Raw genomic sequence first — 6,000 nt, forward strand, 5'->3', positions numbered from 1 at the left:
GGGTGGTGTCCATAGATGGTAAAAAAAGGACTTTGTCCGGTTCCCGAGTGTACGGAATTATTGTACGCATACTCGGCAATCCAAAGAATGTCTTTCCAAGTACCCTCAGACTGATGTAGCATACAACGCAAGTACTGCTCAAGAGTCTGGTTGGTCCTCTCTGTTTGACCGTCGGTCTGAGGGTGGTGACTGGTGGAAAGCCTAACATCTATCTGCGCCAATTGGCAACATTTTTTCCAAAAATGCGAAATGAATTGACTGCCCCGGTCCAAAATCAACACAGATGGAAAGCCGTGTAGGCGAACAATGTTTTCAAGGAACTCTTTGGCCAGGACTAAAGCTGAAGGTATCCCTTTTAAAGGAATAAAGTAAGCCATTTTGGAAAAAAGGTCTACAATAACTAAAATGGTGTTAAAGCCATTGCACAGGGGTAGATCTGTTATAAAGTCTAATGACAAGGTATGCCAAGGAGTGGGTGGGATATCCAAAGGTTGTAATAGTCCAGCGGGTCTTTTCGTTTGACTTTTATTTTGGGCGCAAATGCCACAAGACATGACAAACAATTTAATGTCTTTGCGCCAGGTGGGCCACCAGAATTGTTTCTTAATTTTGGCTTCAGTTTTTGCAATACCAGGATGTCCTTCCAGTAAGTTATCATGGTACCGGGAAATGACAAGTTCTTGTAGTTCCTTTTGTGGCAGAAATCGCCGGCCTTGGTAATAAGGTAAATCATCGGTGACAGAATACTCTGGACCTTTCTTGGCCCAGTCCTGTAAGGCAACTGAATCAAAGAGCTGGTGGATCTTTTCTTGAATGTCCTCCAGTGAATGTATGGACGTCAGGCCAAGGATCCTTTGTTCGGGAATTATGGGTACTGGTTCTAAGGCTTTTTCTGTTTCTCCCATTCCAATTCGGGACAAGACGTCTGCTTTACCATTTTTACAACCTGGTCGATAGGTTATTACAAAATCAAACTCGGCGAAGAATAATGCCCAACGGAGTTGGTGCGAAGATTGGGCCTTAGCTGTCTTTAGGAATTGCAAGTTTCGGTGATCGGTGACGACCGTGATGATATGTCTGGCACCCAGCAGATAGTGCCGCCAAGCCTTGAAGGCAGACTTGATGGCTAATAGCTCCTTGTCGGTAATGGCATAGTTTAATTCGGGAGCCAAAAACTTCCTTGACCAGAATGCCACTGGATGAAGCTGGTTAGTTTCGGGATCCCTTTGGGAGAGCACTGCTCCCATCGCAGAACTGGATGCATCCGTTTCCACTATGTATGGAAGCTCAGGGCGCGGGTGTCTTAAAACAGGGGCAGATGTGAATTTTGCTTTTAACTCTTGGAAGGCGTTTTCGGCTTGCTCTGTCCACACAAAGCGTTTATTCTTTCGCAATAGCGTTGTAATCGGATGCACAATGTGTGAGAAGTCCGGGATAAACCTGCGGTAGAAATTGGCAAAGCCAAGCATGCTTTGGACGCCTTTGACTGAAGTTGGCGAAGGCCAATTAAGAATTGCGTCCACCTTACGTGTATCCATCCTGATTCCTCTCGGGGTCAGAATAAATCCAAGGAATTCCACTTCCGTAGTGTGAAAGACGCACTTTTCCAGTTTAGCATATAGTTTATGCTGGCGTAACTTCTCTAGGACTGCTCGGACGTGTTTTACATGATCAGATTCTGATAAGGAGTATAATAAGATATCATCGATGTAAACGACCACACAAACATCGATGAGCTCATGGAGGGCATCATTCATGAAGAATTGGAAGGCTGCTGGTGCATTGCATAGTCCGAAAGGCATCACCCGGTACTCAAATAATCCGTACTTGGTGCGAGAAGCAGTCTTCCATTCATCGCCCTCTTTGACACGTACCAGATGATATGCCCCCCGAAGGTCTAGTTTAGTGTATATACAAGCGTCCTTCACCTGGTCTAGTAGTTCAGGTATCAAAGGCAATGGGTATCGATTCTTGATGGTTATCTGATTCAGAGCGCGGTAGTCTATGCATGTTCTAAGGTCGCCTTCCTTTTTTGGTACGAAGAACAAAGCTGAAGATGCAGGGGACTTGGACGGGCGAATGAAACCATTAGCAAGGTACTGGTCAAGGTACTGATGCAAGTGGAGGTTTTCGGGTTCCGTAAGGGCATAGATTCTGCTGCAAGGTGGTTGTGCTCCCGGTACAAGATCTATTTGACAATCATACGATCTGTGAGGTGCTAAAGTGTTTGTCTGTTCCTTTTGGAAGACATCCTGAAAGTCTTGGTATTCAGCAGGTAATTGCATGGCAGCTGGGATTACTGGGGCCAGGACTGAGTTTTGAGTTTTCTTAGGGTAGCAGGTGTGAGCACATTCTGGGAAGGTTAGTCTCTTCTCTCGCCAATCAATGCAGGTATTATGTTTTTCTAACCAAGGTATTCCCAGTATTAGTTGGAACTGTGGGGCCTTGATCAAATCAAACACAATAACCTCTCGGTGCCCATCTTGACCCAGCAATGTCATTTCTGCAGTGGAATGAGTTACGGGCCCAGAGACAATTTCCGTTCCATCCACTGTGGTGACGACATCGGCAGTGGTCTTTCGGGTGAGAGATAGATTCATCCTGGAAGCCAATTCACAGTCCAAATAGTTACCTATGGCTCCACTATCAACGTATGCCTTTACCGCGTGCATGTGTGATGGTTGCTCTGGATCTACAAGGACCATGGGTATGGTGAAATGCAAGGTCAGAGTGTCCTTCTTTAGGCTCGGCAAGCGGACCTCTACACTTGCCGGGCTTGATCGTTTCCCGAGTCAGGTTCTAAATGGCTTTTGTCTGCTGCTCCTATAGTTTTCTTGGGTGGTTTTACTGGGCAGTTCCGAAGGAAATGACCGGTAGCTCCGCAATAGAGACATAATTGCATTTGTCGTCTTCTTTCTCTTTCCTTCTGCGTTAGGGGTCCTCTAACCCCCCCAAGTTGCATAGGTTCTGGGGCATCTACTCCCTTGGAGCTTACGTGGGTTTTAATCAACACCCTATTATCAAACTTGGTTCGGTCAGCCTTTCTGGTTTGAAGTCTGTGATCCAACTGGACCACTAAATCTATATATTCAGCACAGTCCTGAGGCGGGCTCACTATTTGGGCTAAAACATCTTTGAGTTCTCCTCGAAGCCCTCGATGGAATAATGTGATTCGCTTGGCTTCAGGCCATTCGGTTTCCACTACTAATCTGTTAAAGGTTGCAATGTAAGATAAAAGATCCTGATTGCCTTGCCGTAAGGATAAAAGTTTGTTATCCAAAGCCTGTCCTTGGGAGTGTCGGGCGAATAGTCTTTCCATGCTTGTTCGAAAACCCTGGAAATCTCGAAGAATCGAGTCATCCTGATTGACTAGTGGAATGGACCAATCCGCCGCACTGCCGCTGAGATATGACAGCACAAAGGCCACCTTGGCCTGATCGTTCGGGAAGGCTCCACATCTACATAAAAAGTGCAAGCGGCATTGATTCATGAATATAGCAAACCTTTTTGGGTCTCCGGCAAAGCGTTCAGGCAGAGCCAAGGGAACGGCTCCAGGTAGATTTATCTGCACCGGGTTACTCAGTGGTACAGGAGCTGGACTTGCCCCAAGTCCTGGTAGAGGTGTTTGTCCAGCCTGGCTTTGCAATAGTTGTCTGGCCAAATCATCGGTTCGTTCTTTTGATACTATCAGTTCTCTCCTGAGGGCATTAGTTTCTTGACGAGCGGAATGCACTTCGGCCCTTAGTTCCCGTAATAATTGGGCCAACTGATCCGTTTCCGAGGTCTCCATGACGCCCAGGTGGGTATTTGTGGGTAGGCTTCGCGTTCTATTACGCTCACCTGGTTCCCACGGGGACGTCGATCTGGATCGGCCTGGGGCCACATAGAGCCAAGATGACTGACTGGACACCCCCACTTACTTCGTTTGTCGGCTCGTATGAATATCTTTCTGCAAAGGAGAAAGGGAATTAAACTCCCGTAATTCGAGCGTTAACCCACCTTCCACTCCCGTTGCCTGCCCACTGACCACTCCCGATGTTCCCTCTTGTTCTCACCTGATGGTTTAGAAAGGTGGGCTCTCCATCCTGCGTCGAGCGCAGGGGCGCGTAGATGACCAGTTACTTCACTGGCGTGGAGGAATTGGTGAGTTCCAGTATTGACTCTAGGATCCAATAGTTTGTAAGAGTTCAAATGTCTGATCTTCACTCTTTCCGATTCCTTGTAGGTTGCCAACTTAACCACCACGAAGAGTCCAAAGGGCAGTTGGTGAGAGTCAGGTAAGTCTATAGTGGTTTTCCCCTTAGGGGCCGGGGTACGGCGATGATGCAGAGTTAACTGCGCCGACCCGATATGAGGTGAGGTCCCCTGCAGTAAATCGGGTAAGTCTTTAGGGGGTAGCTTGTAATTTCCAGTGGTTTCCCCTTAGGGGCCGGGGTGCGGCGGTGATGCAGAGTTAACTGCGCCGACCCGATATGAGGTGAGTACCCCCCGTGGTAATCCAGTAAGTCTTTGGGGGTAGCTTGTATTGCCCTTTTGCATTCCCGTGCTCACATGGCGTTTCTTGTCCCCTTAGATATCGGAGAGCGGTTTGGAAATGCAGAGTCTGCGATAGAGTGAGGAAAAGCTGCACTGGATGGTGAGTACAGCGCGGCGCTGCGAGGTGCGTGCCGATGCGCGTGCGATGACTCCTTCTTCAAGATTGACGGCGCGATGGATCAAGAATTCAGGTAAGGTTTCTAGTTTTAACCTCTTCTCCTTCTTTCTTTTCGTTTCCAGGTGGTCCAGGACTGAAGCGGGCGTGGCTGAAGACTGGAAGATGCTGGTGGCACGGTGAGCGTTACACTGCTGAATGCAGAATAACGCAAAGCATGTGTGACTGTCCGGGCGTGGTTTAAATAGCCTAGGAAGAAGTCCCAGGAAAGTATTCTTCCACAGCCCCCACACGAGAAAAAAGTAGTCCCTTAAGTAAATAGTCACTCCTAAGCCCCATTTGGCTTGTGGCTTCGTGCAGCAGGGTCTGCACCAGGTGAGTATGCAGCATGGTCTGCATTAGGTAAGTTTTCTGAAATGAGCCTGGCGCCCATGGCGCCAGGACTGACTTCATCCTTATGAGCCTGGCGCCATAGGCGCCAGGACTGCACCCAAACAGACCCTAACTGGGGTTTTTGTGGCATGCTCCAAATGGCATGATGCCTGCTTCCGGGGTTGCTGGGCCTGGTCTGGCTTCCCGGGGGCAGGCATCATGACAACGTCCTCGAAAATAGGGTAGTTGCTTTGTGACCGAGTGGTGAGGACTTTTGGTCGGCCAAACCCTTAGGGTGCTGGAATCCATGAGATGAGAGATACTCTCTTGAATGTCTTCTAACGTTAGAGACGTAGTAATCCCAAGAATCTTCTCACCAGGAATGATAGGCACTGGGTCGGGGTTGGCGTTTTCCTAGTCTACTCCTATACGGGACAGTACATCTGCCTTGCCATTTCGACAGCCAGGTCGGTAGGTAATGTCAAAGTCAAACTCGGCAAAAAATAACGCCCATCGGAGTTGGCGAGATGATTGGGCTTTTGCCACCTTCAGGTACTGTAAATTGCGGTGATCGGTAATTACTCTGACGGTGTGCCTAGCTCCGAGGAGGTAATGTCGCCAGGCTTTGAAGGCCGCCTTGATGGCTAACAGTTCCTTGTCTGTAATAGCATAGTTCAGCTCGTGAGCCGTACATTTCCGTGACCAAAAAGCTACCGGGTGCAGTTGACCCATTTCGGGATCCCTTTGTGAAAGGACTGCTCCCATTGCCAGACTGGAAGCATCTGTTTCACCCACGCACAGTAGATCTGGACGAGGGTGTTTCAAGATCGGGGCTGAGATGAATCTTTGTTTTAGTTCCTGGAAGGCTTTCTCAGCTTCTTCGGACCATTGAAAACGCTTGTTTTTGCGCAACAGAGTGTTGATGGGGTGCACTAGTTGCGAGAATCCTGGATAGAAGTGACGATAGAAGTTCGCAA

The sequence above is a fragment of the Ambystoma mexicanum genome, chromosome 3p (assembly GCF_040938575.1).
Source record: "Ambystoma mexicanum isolate Mex_15411 chromosome 3p, UKY_AmexF1_1, whole genome shotgun sequence".
Taxonomy (NCBI): Eukaryota; Metazoa; Chordata; class Amphibia; order Caudata; family Ambystomatidae; genus Ambystoma; species Ambystoma mexicanum.